The 16,998-nt window shown below is 43.2% G+C and overlaps 1 long non-coding RNA gene across 1 annotated transcript; it reads right to left on the bottom strand.

Annotated features, from left to right (window-relative positions):
• Positions 1 to 14,512: 14,512 nt before the first annotated feature.
• On the bottom strand, positions 14,513 to 14,838 carry LOC119795387. The gene is made up of 2 exons (XR_005282320.1): positions 14,768 to 14,838; positions 14,513 to 14,699 (listed from the first exon to the last, which is right to left on the bottom strand). It is a non-coding gene; the product is annotated as an uncharacterized LOC119795387 (long non-coding RNA).
• Between the last annotated feature and the right edge of the window lie 2,160 nt (positions 14,839 to 16,998).

The raw sequence follows: 16,998 nt of genomic DNA, 5'->3' as shown, positions 1-16,998 counted from the left end.
AAGCAGACATTTGAAATGTTTTCTGTATACATTTTGGCCATAGAAGCCTCTGTTTAAAGGACATGAGGTTAAGATAGAGGACGAAGACATGCAGCAAAGGATTATGGGCTGAGACTTAAACCAAGGATGATTGGGTTAAGGCAAAAAGCCACACCCAAATTAGATGCTTTTAAACCTAATTTCAAAATTGATCAATCATCAAAGTAATAAAGGCAAAAATATTTAGAGGAGAAAAACTTAATTTGCAGTTAAGCTGCAGTACACTGAGTATGTGCCAGAGATGAGTAGGAATTAATCAAACAGATGGAGAGACTATTAGATGTAGTAAGCAAACAGATGATAGGCTGAGCCTGCCAAGAGAAATAAATGTCACCTTGCCTTTTTTTAAAAGGAAAACTCAATACCGCCAGATTTAATGATACCAGTGCTATTAATATTTTATACTCACCATTTAATTTGGAATCTCTCATCTGAATGCACAGTGGTATAGTTTCCAGCCCTGGTGCCTTACAGCAAGAAGGTCTTGGGTTTGTCTCCTGGCTAGGGGTCTTTCTGCATGTTCTCCCTGAGCAGGCTCTGTCTGTGAACCCCAGCTCTTTCTTACTGTTATCTAAACACATGACTGTTAAGTTGATTGATGTCTCTAAACTGCCCTCAAGGGTGTGTGCATGTTTGCATGTCTTTTGGGGTTTCCTGCAACAGATCGGTGACCTATTTAGGGTGCACTCCACCTTTCGCCCGTACGCTGATGGAGATAGACCACCAGCTTCCCATCACTCCCCATGATTTATGACGGAACATGATGTATGGATCCTCATCCTCATCTTTAGCCTTCCAGAGACACTGGAAGGTCAAAACTGACTGTTTTTGTAACAATTCAAGGACAGACTAAAACCTAAGTACCATCTGATGAAAAGCATCTCCAGAGATGCCACATCACATCACAACATTTAGTGCTTTACTAAGAATGAAGTATTCCTTAGTTCAGGTCAGTAAGGCCAACTTTAGTTTAATTTCATCTGATCAGTACAACTTGTCCAACTTATATTGTTGAGATTTATACCTCATCTTGAAAATAACTATGACAGGAAATGCATAAAAAACAAGACAAAAAAAACTACTCAGCCTTGAAACCTGCTGACTGTAGTCAATAAACTTAAAATTCAGAGTATTGGCATCAAGTCAAGGGTGGTGCATGTTTTATAACCAGGCGTTTGCACCTATTTCCATATTTATACCCCAAGAACACAATGTGCCTGAAGATACTTCATATTTGCTGATAAAGAATTCCTCAATTCTGTTATATTGTACTTTCATTTCTTGAAGCCAGTGATGACTGTTTGAGAAGTGACATTTGGATTCATGAGACTGACAGCTGAATGCCAATAACTTCAACAAACACTGACTTAAATGGTTTTACTGACCTTTTCAATAAATAGTGGCTCAATGTTAATAGACAGCAGAATTTCAAATGGAAGCACAGGTTTAAATTCATGCAGCTCCCCCTATAATAAAAAAATAAAAGGGTAGCAAGAAAACTCTACCATGGAAATGATAAATCATATCTGAAGACTCAAATTGGAAAAAGTCATTTCCATAAATGGCAAACAAATAAAATGACTCTTTTGCCACTTGAGTGAGCTTGAATTAAATTTTAATTTTACCTGCATATCTTCCTCCAGAGTGACTGAGTTCTGTTAATTTAATCTGACTTTCTTCTACATATTGTGACAGAAAACATCAATCTTTGAAAGGAGACGGGAGCTGGAGCAATTCTTTTTGTGAAATTGGAGCTATTAGTTTGCTTTGGATGTTCCCTCCTTCCCACCTGCATTTTCATTAAAAATATAAAAAGTAAATCTCAAACGCTCAAATCATGCAGCCTGGACACGCAGCGCGGTGACAACCTGAATTATCTGTGTGGGAGGCTGGATGTCATCCACACTGAGTGATATGAGCCCAGGGTAATGGGCCTACGGTCGTTTATCACTCTCAGCCGTCATTACAGAGGATATTAGATTTGGGCAAGAATAAAGAATGTGCGGGTGACCTAATTTATGCCTGAGACTAAGATTGTTTGATTTTGTAGGAGGAGATGATGCCATCCATTAATTTCAAACCTCTTAATGTACAGGTGCTGGTCATAAAATTAGAATATCATGAAAAAGTTGATTGATTTCAGTAATTCCATTTAAAAAGTGAAACTTGTATATTATATTCATACATTACATACAAACTCATATATTTCAGATGTTTATTTTGTTTAATTTTGATGATTACAAATGACAACAAATGAAAATCTCAAATTCATCATATCAGAAAATTAGAATATTACTGAAGACCAATAAAAACAAAGGATTTATAGAAATGTTGGCCAACTGAAAAGTATGAACATGAAAAGTATGAGCATGTACAGCACTCAGTATTTAGTTGGGCCTCCTTTGGCCTGTATTACTGCAGCAATGCGGCGTGGCATGGAGTCGATCAGTCTGTGGCACTGCTCAGGTGTTATGATAGCCCAGGTTGCTCTAATAGTGGCTTTTAGCTCTTCTGAATTGTTGGGTCTGGTGTATTGCATCTTCTTCTTCACAATACCCCATAGATTTTCTATGGGGTTAAGGTCAGGAGAGTTTGCTGGCCAATTAAGAACAGGGATACCATGGTCCTTCAACCAGGTACTGGTAGCTTTGGCACTGTGTGCAGGTGCCAAGTCCTGTTGGAAAATGAAATCTGCATCTCCAAAAAGTTGGTCAGCTGCAGGAAGCATGAAGTGCTCTAAAACTTCCTGGTATGTGGCTGCGTTGACCCTGGACCTCAGAAAACACAATGGACCAAAACCAGCAGATGACATGGCACCCCAAACCATCACTGACTGTGGAAACTTTACACTGGACTTCAAGCAACGTGGATGAAGTGCCTCTCTTCTTTTCCTCCAGACTCTGGGACCTTGATTTCCAAAGGAAATGCAAAATTTACTTTCATCAGAGAACATGACTTTGGACCACTCACCAGCAGTCCAGTCCTGTTTCTCTTTAGCCCAGGCAAGACGCTTCTGACGCTGTCTGTGGTTCAAGAGTGGCTTGACACAAGGAATGCGACAGCAGAAACCCATGTCTTTCATACGTCTGTGTGTGGTGGTTCTTGAAGCACTCACTCCAGCTGCAGTCCACTCTTTGTGAATCTCCCCCACATTTTTGAAGGGGTTTTGTTTCACAATCCTCTCCAGGGTGCGGTTATCTCTCTTGCTTGTACACTTTTTTCGACCACATCTTTTCCTTCCCTTCGCCTCTCTATTAATGTGCTTGGACACTGAGCTCTGTGAACAGCCAGCCTCTTTAGCGATGACCTTTTGTGTCTTGCCCTCCTTGTGCAAGGTGTCGATGGTCGTCTTTTGGACAACTGTCAAGTCAGCAGTCTTCCCCATGATTGTGTAGCCTATAGAACTAGACTGAAAGACCATTTAAAGGCTTTTGCAGGTGGTTTGAGTTAATTAGCTGATTAGAGTGTGGCACCAGGGGCCATCAATTTTGAACCTTTTCACAATATTCTAATTTTCTGATATGATGAATTTGAGATTTTCATTTGTTGTCATTTGTAATCATCAAAATTAAACAAAATAAACATCTGAAATATATGAGTTTGTATGTAATGTATGAATATAATATACAAGTTTCACTTTTTAAATGGAATTACTGAAATCAATCTACTTTTTCATGATATTCTAATTTTATGACCAGCACCTGTATGCTCCAATTTGCTTTTCTTCCAACAATGTACAGTACATCAAAGTTTTATTTTACAAACTTGCTCTTAGTTTGCCAAACTGGCTTGACTATAATGTATAATTTTCTATATTCATTTATTTCTCTTAATATCTTTTTTTGGGATCAGGTTTTTGTATATCATAATATTCCTCTTCATTAATGAGACATAGAGAGAACTCTTTCCGCATTGATAACATTTACTCTATATTTCACCTTCTGAGTTTTATGTTATGTTGCATTTGTTTTATGCTCTTCACATGACACCATGCAGAAGCACCAATCAAGCATTGTTAATATAAAACCTAAGGAGCTACAGTAGCCGAGTTATTAAACTTGGGTTTGTGTATATAATAGTTTATCCTACTAATATTAAAATGTGCAATAAGGTTAACTGTGATGTGAACAAGTGTTTGCCCCCCAAGAGATTTTTGCTTTGACTTATAACATATCACAAAATAAAATACATCTCTGAAACTGATAGGGAATTTACAGTATTTCCCATTCTTTTTACAGTAAATGTCTTTGTCAGGATATGATCTTTAGGTTTCTGAAACATTTTTACCTACTCTAAGTTATCAGACAAGTCCTATATTTAATATTTCTTTATTCCTCAGATCAGATCACTGGCAGATTAGTTAGTGTTAAAGGTGAGTCCAAATATGTGCTTTATTTTTTCATATAAAGCCAATCATTTTTTTTTAATAAGAAAACATAAGCTTCAGAACAGTTGCTGTACTTTATCTGAGACGCATATTTGACTCTAACAGCCTGAAGAGGCAAGATATGACTTATTTCCTCCTGATAAATCTTATTGACAGGGAAGTGAATGTCATGATTGTATCTAAAGTCTGACCCCAAGATGCAGAAAGCCAAACAGAGAGACACAGAGTTAAAGTTTAACAGGTTTATTAAGAGTATGGTGATGCATTCTGTGCTGCTCTGAGCACTAGGGAGCTAGTCCAGTGTTGCTCTGAACACTGCTCAACAGGGACTGAAAGGTGAGGGGAAGACACTGCAGTTAGTTCAGGCTCAGTGGGAAATTTGAATCTTAGGTTAAAATTGGAGGAAAAGGTTGCAGACTCACTTCTCCAGGGAAAGGTGTCCTTTATGGAATCCAGAGTGAGAGGATTGTACCAGAGAGTGGCTTGCTTGGTGATGGGTGGACTGGGTTACTCAGACTGGGGTTGTTCCTTGGTGAATGGAGAAGCTTACTGCCACTCAGATTTCCTGCAGTACTTGAACAACCTCTTGGGGAAAGTGGGTCCACACTTCCTGTTTGGAACCCCAGCTCAGTTAGAAGCTCAGTTGAACCTTCCAGAGAGAGAAGGCACGAACAAATCCAGTTTGCAGGATGACTTCCTGCCGAGAGGCAAAGACAAAAACAAAGCTAAGACTCAGGTTGACAAAAACTCAGTTTGACTCAGAAAAACTCAGCTTGGCTAGAGAATCCAAAACTGGCAAACCAAAACTCAGGTTAGACTCTGCTAAACTAAGCATGGCTAGAGTACCCTGTACTGGCAAACACTCTGGCGTGGAGGTAGTGGCAGTCAGCAGCTGAAGAACACTCCACAAGTAATGAGGCAATGAGCTGCAGGTGTGCAGGGAGACCCAATGAGGACGGGGCACCACCTGGTGGAGGAGGAAAGGAAACATAAAAACAGACCACACAAACTGGATTCCTGACCCCCAGATTCCACATACTCCGTCAGCGCTCCGCTCCGCTCCGCCCCGCTGACGTACGTCGTGCGGAGCGCTTGTCTTTCATGGAAATCAATGAGAACTGTTCCACATCCACCGCTACTCCTCCGCACGTCTCCGTCCACGTACGTCTTCTCCGTCCGTCACCGACAAATTACGGAGCCGAGCTATTTTTTGCTCCGCTCCGGTCCGGCCAAGTCAAGATCCGCAATTGCAATCGCACCAAACAGGAAAAAGAACCTCGACAAATTCCGGTTCGTCAAATTAAAATGTACTGTAGTAGCAACAGATTGGCGACTTTGCGTGGAACTGTTTATAAAGCCATATGTTCGGAAAGGAAGCTCGAGGTGGAGAAAAAGCTAGAGGATATATATATACGTATATATGTGTGTGTGTTTACATACATACAGGAGTCATGGAACTCTGCTTACAGCTCCTTCATATTTCATGTACACTAATAACTTGTGTACATGGTTCTTGTTGATGGCATTAAAATCATTTCTAATAGCATTAAATTAGAGTCAGTCATTCCTGTATGAACCCTGTGAGCGCTTAATTTAATATGGCATATTAAAAAAATCCCACCATCATCCAGCATATGTTCAGTTTCTGCCCAAATATATAAATATATATTTGTAGATTTTTGTAACAGAGATAAGGATAATTCAAAATTGCTTTTTTTTTTTATGAACTTGTTCTCTACAACTCAGCATCTCTTTTCATTCCTGTAATAAGAAGTTTCTTTTGAATGGATTTGATTAAACTTTAAGTCCCTCGGTATAAAATAAATATTTTAATGGAGATGAGAAATCTGCTTCCTGGTTGGTGAATAACCACTAGTTTGGATCCAATCATTTAAATAAACGGTGTTAGTTTTTTTTTTTTTTTTTTTTTAGATATTTATATATATTTATAGATATTTTAAGATAATATCTGACGAAATTGTTTTTAGAAGCATTTTTATTAAAGAATCATAAATGCAACGATAAACATATTTAATTAATTTTAGTGGCAATTAAGGCCTTGATTAAAAAAAGAATTATGAATTGTAATTATTTTTAATGATCCGCGGAAACCCTGGTTCATCTGGTGCATGCCCTCTACGATCTCCAAGGAACTCAGAGCGGAGGGGACGGAGCAACAGCAGCGGCTGTAGGCTTTGCTTTGTGCAGGCGGTCTGGAGCGCAGCGGGGCGGAGCGGAGCGCAGACGGAGTATGTGGGATTTCGGGGTGACAGTGAAACCTTCTCTATATAAAGAAAATTAACCTATGAAGCTTTATGTCTTTAAAGAGCTGATATTAGCACCAAACATAGACTGTTATGTAGCTTTTACAATACATCACAAATGTGTGCTCAATCATCTACTTTATTATTCTTGGTGAGACTGTACTGTGGAGGTTAAAAGAGCACCAGTAACTGTAAGTTATCCAACATCTATAATTACTCTAATTATGTCATTATTTTCTCATTTAGGTTCAAATTAACCACTTGCTTGTAAAACTTAATAAATTGGCTCCTTGGAATCACCTTTCAAACGGTGACCAATAAGGGTGTTGTGAAGGTTTACCAGAAGATTATGAAGATATTAAATAACTAAAGAAATTATTGTTAATTACTAGGTCATTCAAATCAAGGGTAAAGATAATTGATTATTATCAGTTGAATGATTATACTGCAATTTACTTATTCACAACGATTAGTCTCTTACACAAAAGGTCGGACTCCTGAATCTGGCTGTTAAAAATTCAGTTGTCTTTCACCAATTAAGTAATTTAGACTATCGTGATTATAAAAACTATTGTTCACCATTCAAATAAATGTTTCTCTGTTCATTTGGATGCTACTGAAAGAAGACTGAAGTGATAAATCGTTAACTGCGTAAAATAACACAAAAGACCATGGGTTAAAATACAATGGTAACTTTATTATCTAATAATCACACAGAATTATTATTTCTAATAACAATTTAGGGACTAAACACCACTGAAAATAAGCAAAAATAAACAAATGAAAAGGGAAGAGGGGTCCCGGTCCAGTCCATTAATCCATCAGCAACTTTCAAAGACATATGGATTTATCTGCTGCAATAATGAGAGGAAATTTTGCAAGGGGGTTAATTTTAGCTCGGGACGTTTCCTTTTAGCTACAGCGAATAGCTGGTAGCAAAGCCCTCATGGAAGAGCTCCTATGCGGCTCCTTCTGGCAGTTTCTAATGGGCATTAAAGGAATAGTACACCCAAAACATGATTAGCCTTCGTTTTCTACTCACCCCCATGCAAATAATGGAGGTCTATGGTGCCCGAGACAGAAAGGTCCATAAAAGTCCACAAAAAACGTGTCAATATTCCTCCATACTGCTCGTCCAATGTATTCCAAGTGTCCTGAGTGGGTAGCATCCAGAATTTACTCGAAACGAAGTCATTCAGAATGTTTTTAGAGCATAAACAGTAGTGTATATGTGACCAGCAGAGGAGGTAGATCTTTTTAGGCAAGACGCACCAGAGCACGGAGTAGTCTCCAATGATTTATTAACAAATTTCATTAAAACATTTTTCTTTTAAAACATGGCCTCGGGCCCACTACTCAGCCCCTAGAAGGAAAAGGCATCAAAAATGAGGACAATTTAAATTATTCCCAAAAAAATGAATGAACAAACAAATCATGCAATGCAAAAGAAAACAAATTAATAAATCAAAACAAAGGAAAGCAAACAAATTAGTAATTTAAATAATAAGCAAACAAACTGCAAAGAAAAGAACACAACCACTGCAAACGATGGGACAAACTATCGTTGTCCGACTTCTAATGTCTTTTCACGGGGCCAGAGGAGTCGTGCCCCGCTCGTTCCGCCAGCCCAAGCGTCAGCAGGCTCCGCCGAGAGCGGCCCAAACAAAACCGGCAAGACAGACAAGACAGCAGGAGCGTCCAAGCGCTGCAACTCCGAAAGAATCCTAAATTAGAAAACTCGTTAACGGTGGATTCAGGTAAGAGTAAATTAAATTCTAAACCGGTAGCTTACCCAGATGTGGTGACACAGCCGACCAGGGAGGGAGCGGATCAGCAGGCGAGGGCCGGACGGAAGCCGCTCGCCGCACCAACCTCCAACTGCAGCCGCCAACGCCAGCCGCGCAACGCTGCAGAAACGCACGGCAGGTATTGCACCAGAACCCGACAACAATCCCCAGCCCAGATGGCAAAATGGCACTTACTATTTTGGATGAGTGGATCGAGCACACCAGCCACTTGGGCAGCCGACACACGGTAAGGAAACAAAGCACACGCACCTCGCAGCGGACTGCTCAGCTTTAAAGCTATCTGCCCCGCCCCCCAATCAGTCACTACACCTGGTGTGTGTAGTTGGGAGGGTGGAACACCATCCCACCACATTCTACCCCCCTGTGTTGCATCGTCGCCCCGACGATGAATCTACAAACCTCAGCACCAAGGACGAAAAACTGCTAACTGGGAGTTGGAGACTGGCTGACTAGATCCTGCAGTATGACCCACAGGTCGAGGAAGGTGATGGACATTCGAGTGCTGACCAGCCCCAAAACGAACAGTGCGACGCAAGGGTAGAGGAGCTGTCCCAGAAGTTTGAGCAGGGTGACCATGTCCTGAAGCGACCTGTGGAGCTGCAGAGGTGGATGGTACTGAAGTATCAGGGACCAATAAGCACAAATCATCCTCCAAAGAGTCATCCAGTCCCCCTGAAGGAAAGGTAGGTTTTAACTGCAGGGGTACTGGCGTAGGCTCTGGCCCAACCCGAGCTTTCAGCATGTCACGATGCACCTTTCGAGTTCTCTGCAAATCACCCACAGGCGCCACAGTATAAACCGGCCCTCCAGCTGTTGGAGTTCTCACGACCTGATGGATAACCGGGCTAAAGAGGTCCTGGATTTTATGGCGACCTCTAGCACCATGATCGCGCAGGTAAACCAACTGTCCCTCCTGCAATGGAACCTCCCGGATGCCCTGATCATGATGCTCTTTTCTACGCCCTGCAGCTGCCAACAAGTGATCCTGAGCATGACGGAACGCCATAGTTAACCTGGTCTGATGCTCAGCCAGCCAGTTCACCACTTCACCTGGTGCAGGGTCCCGAATGCGACCCAACAAGAAATCCACAGGCAGTTGAGGTTTACGGCCAAACATAAGAAAAAACGGAGACTCGCCAGTGCTCTGATGAGGGGTAGTGTTATAACAGAAGAGTACTTGTGGAAGACAGGAAGCCCAATCCCGCTTCCTAGATGTTGGTAAAGTGCGCAGCAGATTATGAAGTGTTCGATTAAAGCGCTCACACTGCCCGTTTCCAGCAGGGTGGTAAGGGGTAGTGCGCGACTTTTTAACCCCATACAGGTTACAGAGCTGCTGAATTAACGCACTCTCAAAACTCCGACCCTGATCTGAAGGAATGCGACTTGGAATCCCAAATCTAAAGAACCATTCAGTGAGCAAAATCTGGGCAACAGTGGCTGCCTTCTGATCCCGAGTTGGAACAGCAATGGTGTACTTACTAAATACATCAGTAACTACAAGAACATTTTCCAGGCCATTTTGTGAAGGCTCCAACATGGTAAAATCCATGGCAACAATCTCGTTTGGCTGAGAAGCCAACAGATGACTCATGAAAGTGCCAGAGCTAGATGGTACATTTTTAGCAACCTGGCACCGTTGACACTCTTGTACCCACTGTTTGATGTCATTAGACATCCCCGGCCAGTAACAGCGCTGCCGTACCAACTCTGTGGTGCGCTCCACACCCTGGTGTCCATGCTCTTGACGTAATTGAGTCAGAACATCCGGTTTAAGAACTGACGGCAAAACCAGCTGTAAGACCTCCTCACCACCATCTGACCGATGGACCCAATGGTACACCACACCATCTCTCTCCACGAGACGACCCCACTGTCTCAAAAGAACCAAGGATAATTTGGGAAAGCGCTGCCTCTCCTCAGGAGTAGGATAAACCTGCCTCCTCCAAAAACCCAAAATGTCCTTCAGGAGAGGATCAGCTTCCTGCAAAGCACAAAGATCAGACACAGAATGAGACGGCAAAACAGTCACCATAGATTGGGTTACCGACAATGGAGCAGGAATTGGGGCACACTGAAGAGCCTCTGGAACAGAGGTACATGACAAGAGTTCTGCCAGGCTGGCTCCTGATGTTGGCTGGCGGGAAAGCGCATCAGCATTAGTATTGCTGCGTCCAGAACGATACTTAATATCGAAATCAAAAGCAGCAAGTTGCGCAACCCAACGGTGCTCCATGGCACCAAGCTTGGCCGACTGAAGATAACTCAACGGGTTGTTCTCTGTGTAAACTATACACCGGTGGCCCAAGAGATACTCCCGGAACTTCTCAGTCATGGCCCATTTTAATGCCAGAAACTCCAACTTCATAGAGCTATAATTGGCCATGTTACGCTCCGAAGGTTTAAGACCTCGACTGGCATATGCAATGGGCCTCACTCCATCCTCTGTTTCCTGTGACAGTACTGCCCCAAGTCCACTGTGACTGGCATCAGTCTCTAGAATGAAGGGACGTGAAAAATCAGCATATGCCAACACTGGTGCAGATGTTAATTTAACTTTTAAGGCCTCAAAGCTCTCCTCACACTCTGATGTCCAAGCAGATTGAAAAGCCTGGCCAGACCCCTTCCTGGGCTTTGTGCCCACTTGTTGTGCCACCAGCCTATGAAGCGGACCCGCTAGCCTAGCAAAACCCTCCACAAAGCGCCTGTAATAACTTGCAAAGCCCAAAAAGGAGCGAAGCTCTGAAACATGTGTGGGACGTGGCCATTTAGCCACAGCTTCAGTCTTGGCTGGGTCTGTAGCTACACCTTTATCTGAGATAAGGTGTCCCAAGTATTTAACCTGTCGCTTGAAAAATGAACACTTGTCAAGCTTTACCTTCAGACCTTCTCTCTGGAGCCGAGCAAGAACGGTTTCCAGGCGCTCAATGTGCTGGGAGACTGAACCTGAGAACACAATGATGTCATCCAAATACAAAAGAAGAGACTGGCACTGCTGGTCCCCAAACATCCTCTGCATTAGACGCTGAAAGGTACTAGGTGCATTACAAAGCCCGAAGGGCATACGGTTCCACTCGAAGAGTCCAAATGGCGTACAAAAAGCAGTTTTTGACTTATCCTGTTCTGACACAGGAACCTGATTGTACCCACTGGCTAGATCTAGGGTGGAAAACCACTGGGCCCCAGAAAGATGGTCCAGGCTTTCCTCAATGCGAGACAATGGGAAAGCATCTTTTCTCGTCTTGCTGTTAAGCTGACGGTAATCCACACACATACGCAGGCTGCCATCTTTCTTCCTAACAAGAACGATGGGAGAGGCATAAGGACTGCTGCTTTCCCTTATTACCTGGTTCTGTAGGAGCTGATTAATGTGTGACTTGGCAGCCTCGTACTCTGAGGGAGGGATACGTCGGTACCTCTGCCGGACCGGGACCTCATCCAACAGGGGAATGTCATGGGACACCAGATTAGTGCACCCCAAGTCACCTTCATGAGCTGAAAAGACAGAGCTGTACTTCTGTAGAAGTGACTGGACCTGCCTTTGTTCAGTTTCTGTCAGTGCAGACAAATCAACAGAATCAAGCAAACTCTGTTCTGGACCAAGAGCGACCTGAGAAGAAACTGTAGCACAGGGTCTTATTTCTGTCACATCACGGGGCAGGCTAACCACTTCGGTTCGACTCAACAAACCAAGGTGAGTTCGGGGATAGAGTACAACATCTGTAGTTCCAAAATTTAGGACAGGAACATAAGCAGTACCGTGTACAGCCTGAATGAGACATGGAGAGGCTAATAAGCCAGCTGGTAAGCCGGACTCTGGAGGCTCAAACAATAAAACCTGACCAGCAAGTTGTTCAGGGCAGGTTGCAGCTACAAATTTCATAACCCCACCAGTTATCCTCACTGGTCGAGGGCCCCGGACCCTAACAGCACCAGTCAACCGTGCTGGGGACTTAGCTGCTGCTTGATGACACTGCTGCAGGGCCTCCACAACTGGACCAGGAGACTGTGTTACTGAAGGTAATTCAAAAAAAGAGCCTCCATGTGCCCCAAAAAGTTCTTGGTAGACACGATTAATTATGTTCATTCCCAAAATGCCAGGAACAGAAGAACCAACATTAGTGGGGTCCTTCACAACCAGAATTCCACAATGAGGAAGCACTTTGTCACACAGAGTGACATCCAACTCTAAATAGCCAATGTATGGGATGGAAAGACCATTGGCTGCCCGAAGCTGCAGCCAGTGACATGACTGAAGGCCATCATGCCCCAATGATGCAAAATGTTCCTGAAAACAGCTCTCGGTGATTGTCGACACCATGGAACCTGTATCTACTAAACAAGTAACAGAGACACCACTCATGACGACTTCAATGACTGGGCAGGATGCCAACAATTTTGACGCGGCTGCTGTTTGCGAGCCTGCTATTCCCCCACCTGAGTTGTGGCTCAACAGCTCAGTGGGTGCTAGTTTTCCGCCTGGTTAACATTAGCTGGCCTTGCCACAGAGTTAACCCGGGCACGAACCCGCTCACCATCACACTCTCTGGCAAAGTGACCCGGCTGTTGGCACCTGTGGCAGACCACAGAACCTGGACGAGGATGCCGCACCTGTGGTAAAGAAGTCTGCAGAGAAGCAATACACTGGGTGAGTTGGTTAATCTGTTCTTGTTGCTGTTTTAGAAGTTCCCTTAACTCACTAAACTCAGAACAGGCAGCAGTAGGTGGAGTTAGCCGAGAACTGCCATACACCCGGTACTGCAGCCCATATGTAGAAGGGAGAGAATGACTACGCTCCCTAGCGCCACCTGGAAACCCTTGCCTCTCCCACCGAATTGCCTCCCCACGCACATCCAACAAGGTGGCAGTGGGATGACCCTGAACATACTGTTTAAGTTCCCGGCGGAGAGCACTATCCAACACATGTTCTACAAACTGGTCACGCAGCAGAATATCAGCATTCAACAACCCATCAGGAGCATTCTGCTTAACTGGTTCCATAAGGGCCATCAATGCTAGGGAAAACTGCAACAGTGTTTCCTCCTCTTGCTGCTTCCTAGAAAAAAATGCATGCTGAAGAGTTACATAGGACTCGGTGCAACCATACAACTCCCTCAAAATAGCCAAGATCTTAGCTGGATCATTCCTCTCTGCACTGGTGCGGTACTTTATTTCCTCCCTTGCCTCCCCCTCTAGATGATCAAAAAGGAAGAAAGCCTGGTCTGCCGTTGACAAGTGGCGGGCCCGAATACATGATTGGGCCTCCTCGATCCACTCACCAATCCCAATGCCAGTCCTACCACCGAACATGGGACATCGCCGGTCCCTGGGCACAACCACCAACCGCTCAGCAACCACAGCGCCAGCAGGCATGACACCACCAGCCACAGCCGGGGAAGGAGCAGCGCCCAGCGAACCTCCAACCGTCACATTCTGCCGACCAACTCCATCCACCGGGCGGCCTGCCACCTCCTCCATACCTACTGGGGAAGACTACCAAAAGGAAACGCGAGAGATAACAAACAAACAAAAGAAACAGTGAAAATAAATCCTGAACCCACAGTTAAGTCTTCCTTGGATAGCTACTGCTGTCTTGTCTTACAACATCATGAATAAAAACACAGCTAAGACCCTAAACACACAAAAAAAATAAAATAAAAAAACAAAGACAAGTCCGTGCTCAATGGTGAGTCCTACCAGCAACGCTAAATGTGACCAGCAGAGGAGGTAGATTTTTTTAGGCAAGACGCACCAGAGCACGGAGTAGTCTCCAATGATTTATTAACAAATTTCATTAAAACATTTTTCTTTTAAAACATGGCCTCGGGCCCACTACTCAGCCCCTAGAAGGAAAAGGCATCAAAAATAAGGACAATTTAAATTATTCCCAAAAAAATGAATGAACAAACAAATCATGCAATGCAAAAGAAAACAAATTAGTAAATCAAAACAAAGGAAAGCAAACAAATTAGTAATTTAAATAATAAGCAAACAAACGGCAAAGAAAAGAACACAACCACTGCAAACGATGGGACAAACTGTCGTTGTCCGACTTCTAATGTCTTTTCACGGGGCCAGAGGAGTCGTGCCCCGCTCGTTCCGCCAGCCCAAGCGTCAGCAGGCTCCGCCGAGAGCGGCCCAAACAAAACCGGCAAGACAGACAAGACAGCAGGAGCGTCCAAGCGCTGCAACTCCGGAAGAATCCTAAATTAGAAAACTCGTTAACGGTGGATTCAGGTAAGGGTAAATTAAATTCTAAACCGGTAGCTTACCCAGATGTGGTGACACAGCCGACCAGGGAGGGAGCGGATCAGCAGGCGAGGGCCGGACGGAAGCCGCTCGCTGCACCAACCCCCAACTGCAGCCGCCAACGCCAGCTGCGCAACGCTGCAGAAACGCACGGCAGGTATTGCACCAGAACCCGACAACAATCCCCAGCCCAGATGGCAAAATGGCACTTACTATTTTGGATGAGTGGATCGAGCACACCAGCCACTCGGGCAGCCGACACACGGTAAGGAAACAAAGCACACGCACCTCGCAGCGGACTGCTCAGCTTTAAAGCTATCTGCCCCGCCCCCCAATCAGTCACTACACCTGGTGTGTGTAGTTGGGAGGGTGGAACACCATCCCACCACATATAGGATTTCCTGAAAGCGCGCGCCTGCGAGTTCACGACTCTACGGAAGCCGGCAGACCAAACCAGATGAAAGTGCGCATTCTAATAGTGTATATGAGAGCGTTCTAATAGTGTATATGAGAGCCTTCTAGTAGTGTATATGAGAGCGTTCTAATAGTGTATATGAGAGCATTCTAGTAGTGTATATGAGAGCGTTCTAATAGTGTATATGAGAGCGTTCTAATAGTGTATATGAGAGCGTTCTAATAGTGTATATGAGAGCCTTCTAGTAGTGTATATGAGAGCGTTCTAATAGTGTATATGAGAGCGTTCTAATAGTGTATATGAGAGCTTTCTAATAGTGTATATGAGAGCTTTCTAATAGTGTATATGAGAGCGTTCTAATAGTGTATATGAGAGCGTTCTAATAGTGTATATGAGAGCCTTCTAGTAGTGTATATGAGAGCGTTCTAATAGTGTATATGAGAGCATTCTAGTAGTGTATATGAGAGCTTTCTAATAGTGTATATGAAAGCTTTCTAATAGTGTATATGAGAGCTTTCTAATAGTGTATATGAGAGCGTTCTAATAGTGTATATGAGAGCTTTCTAATAGTGTATATGAAAGCTTTCTAGTAGTGTGTATGAAAGGTAAAGCTTTTCACCAGTTTATATGAACAGTTCTCACTACTTTGTATATGAGCTTTTGAGTAGATTATATAAGAGGTAAATGTTTTCACTAGTTTATGTGAGAGCTTTTTACTAGTGTTTGTGTGAGGTTTTCAGTATATTATATGGAAGAGTGTAATTTCATATGTGTATATGCAAGTTAATTCTGATTTATGTCCCTGGGGGCACCTCATAGTCCGGTGCCAGGCTGCATGTGATACAAATTAGCCAATGAGCTGTGTCAGTAAGGACTGCTGATTTTAGCTTTTAGACACAAAAGGCAAACCTTTGGGAAGTCGGGTGATTGGAAAGAAGGAGAAGACGCTGGAAGAACTGCGGTGAACGGGTGACAGAAAAGTGAAATGGTTCGCTCAAAGATGACCCTGCACATTTTGAGTATGTCTGGCTCAACCTGCTGCTGTGAAGCAGGATTCTCTACCATGAACACAATCAAAAATAAATATTGATCCAGGCTCAAAATGAGCACCTTGATATGTGCTTGAGAATGGCTTTGTCTCCATTCAAACCCAGGTTTAAAGCCTTGCAGGTCAGCATAAAGCCCACTACTCTCATTAATCCAGAAAAAAGCTAGAAATAAGATAAATGGTCAGTTCAGGTGTTTTTTAAAATATGCAGTAGTGTCAAAAGTGCACATATTTGTTACTTAACTAGAAGTATAGATTTTGCAGTTTAAAACACTCTGATAAAAGTTGAAGTATCAACTTTACCTCTTTACTCAAGTAAAAGGGAAAACGTATGTGCTCCAAAAACAGTAAAGTATAAAAGTATAAAGTAACCTTTAAAATAAACAGTCAGATGCCACTATATGAACTGAAAGCTCAAATTTTCGACTATTTCGAAAAATTCTTCGATAGATAGATGGAGAGATAGGATGAGGGAGGTCTTGGTCTCCTTCTCCCGATACGCTCTCACCTGTGTTCTACCTTTTAGACATTTCAGCATCTTTTTCTGAATCCCACATTGTAGCATGGCATAGACAATTCACGTTTGCAGTTTGAAGAACACCTGCTTGCTTCTGATGATTTCCTTTAGCTAACCAATGAGTGTTTGCGTTATATGACTCATCCAATGACACTAGCTTTCACTAGATGTGGATGGAGCCAGTGATCTGCGTTGGATGGCGCACATGACGTGAAATAAATATTTATTAACATTAAACCGAAGCCAAGAGTGACGAGTAACATTTGTTTTTAAA

Source organism: Cyprinodon tularosa, unplaced genomic scaffold (assembly GCF_016077235.1).
Source record: "Cyprinodon tularosa strain WSP-4 unplaced genomic scaffold, ASM1607723v1 ctg51, whole genome shotgun sequence".
Lineage (NCBI taxonomy): Eukaryota > Metazoa > Chordata > Actinopteri > Cyprinodontiformes > Cyprinodontidae > Cyprinodon > Cyprinodon tularosa.
This window is presented reverse-complemented; position numbering and strand designations above follow the sequence as displayed.